The following is a 2,428-nucleotide window of genomic DNA, read 5'->3' as shown; positions in this document are numbered from 1 at the left end:
GTTGTTTTTATAAGCTCTACCCTTTCATGATTGCTATCTGTGATCCTGTCTTCAAGGTCTGAAATTCTATCCTCAGCTTCACTTAATCAATTTTGCCAGCTTTCAATAGAGTTTTTTGTATATTGGGTATCTCTTAATTTGTTTCATGAATTCTGCTTGTTTTCTGCATTGTTCATTCAAAATTTCAATCAATTTCCTATACTCCTATTTTTTTTTTATCTATTTCTTCTCTAGCTATGTTGAGCAACTTATTTACTAAGGTTGTTATTTCTACCTTTTTGTAAAACGTTATTTGTAATTTGATTTCCTCTATAGCCTCATGGATTTGTTTCTTTACTTGATTTGATATCTTTTCAGAGATATCCGGTATATGACTTTTAAAGTCCTCTATTTCAGTGTCATCTGTACTTGCTCATGATAGACTAGATGTTTGAGATTGCATTTTGCCTTTTTATTTTGTCATTTTCACCTTTTGGGTAAATATTTGGTCTTTTAATCCCAACAGTCTCAACTGTCTGTAGTGTGAGTTTTAGGGTCCTACTGTGTGGTTGAAGTTTGTTCAATTGCTGGGTACCACAATGAAGAGGAGATCCAGTCACCTGAATTCCTCCTACACAGCCTGTTGGGTAAGTCTATATTCTTTCTGGTCTAACTGGCTTTACAAGTATTGATGTAGGTCAGCTCTTAGTTCCTGCTGCTGCTATGTCTTCAGGTTGTTGCAGTCACCAGATCTCCCTATCTATAGTGTTTGTGTCAGCTGAGGCCCTACTATGTCACTGGGGAGTCTCATAAGCTCTTTTAATTTTCTCCAAGTTGGCGGAGGCCTTATTGGTGCACTCCTTAACCTGTCTGATGTTCTCTGTGTGAAGGAGGGGATTACCCACTCTCTTGCCAGGTTCATCAAGGTCTTACAGTTGGAGTGAATTTCACTTTAGCTCCTATTTACCCACTGCAGACCTCTATTTTAGGGGCAAACTCACCACACTGACTGGAGCCTGTTGAGGTCTTCTGTTTGGGTGAGGGGTCCCTGAGTCTCCCATCCAGCCAGCACTGTAATTCACGATAGTCCAAGGTTCTGGGAGAAGGGGTTGGATCCAAAGATCAAGTGAGTACTAGGTCCAGATGATGGGTAGGTTCCCCAGGGGATGGGCCTCTGGTGGCTGTCTGAGGCAGCTCAGTTGTGCCACAGGTGTCCCAGGTGTTCCTGTGGAGGGGTGGGCCCAGTGGCAGCCATCTGAGGAGGCTAGGTCATGCTGGGATGTCCGAGGTATTCCTGCCCTAGGGGTGGGCCCAGCATTGATAGCCCTAGGTGACCCAGGCCTGCTGGGGTGGCCCAGGTGTTCCTGCAGAGGTGCAGGCACAGTGGCAACAGTCCCAGGTGGCTAGGTCATGCTGGGGACATCCCAGGAGTTCCTGGCCAAGGGCTCAGTCTCTAACTCTTGATCAAGCAGGTTTTAAATATGTACACTGGCCAGCTTTCCCCTATTTTCTGTTCTTTTCTCTCCCTCTTGCCTATTATTGAGCTGTGTAGATTTAGATGTCTACAAGACATCTTTAACTGGAATTTCAGAGGTGAAAATTTGACATCTTTATCATTTCTCTTCCATTATTTCCTCACTAAATATCTTTTCTCAGTTTTTGCATTCTAATGCTCTTTTAGTCCTCTAGTTTACATTGTCATTTGGTTTGTCTTGCTTAAAATGAGTGATATCAAGTTTCAGATGGGCCCCAACATGACTCTAAAGTCATATACAGTTTCCTGGTCAATTCACTGCCTCTTCTAAGAGATGGTTTCTTCCCTCTTTTTCTGTTTTCTTGATAACTCACCCAATCTAGTGTACTTGTATCAGGATCCGTGTTCTGTGCCTCCTATTGCTACTAGAAAGGAAGAGTTCTGCTTCTACCTCGAGCTAACATCTTCATTGTCTTCAGGGTACTATCCTCTCACCATCTTAATGACTTCCCTTTAGTGTTCTTGTTTCTCTCTTTAGATCATCTATTTCTTTCTATTTAATTATTTTGTTAAGCATATGTGGTGGATTGACAATTGGTGATAAGCTTGTATTATCCAGCTGAACTGAATCAGTGTGGCGTTGGATGTTGATGGTCCACTTGAAGATTGTTGCCAACAATATTGAAGGAGAACTGGAGTGGAAGACGTTGTTTTGTTGGTTCACCTGGAGGAGCTTCTTGAGTTTCCTTCTCAATATGAACTTGGCTGTTCTTATTGTCAGAGGAGCTTGAGACCTTGTTGCAGCTGAGGATGGCTGCAGTTACCTTTGGAGGAGCGCTGGTCCTTAACCTGAATACCATTTCCTGGCTCCAGTGTAGATCCTTCAGCCTGCTGGCACAGATACTTCACCATGCTGGCACAGACTTTCTAGCTTCCACTGACCTTTGGGCCTTCCCAGTGCAGATGCATGACACA

Source organism: Cavia porcellus, unplaced genomic scaffold (genome assembly GCF_034190915.1).
Source record: "Cavia porcellus strain 051 isolate PalLab524CR breed Dunkin Hartley unplaced genomic scaffold, mCavPor4.1 scaffold_11, whole genome shotgun sequence".
NCBI lineage: Eukaryota > Metazoa > Chordata > Mammalia > Rodentia > Caviidae > Cavia > Cavia porcellus.
This window is presented reverse-complemented; position numbering follows the sequence as displayed.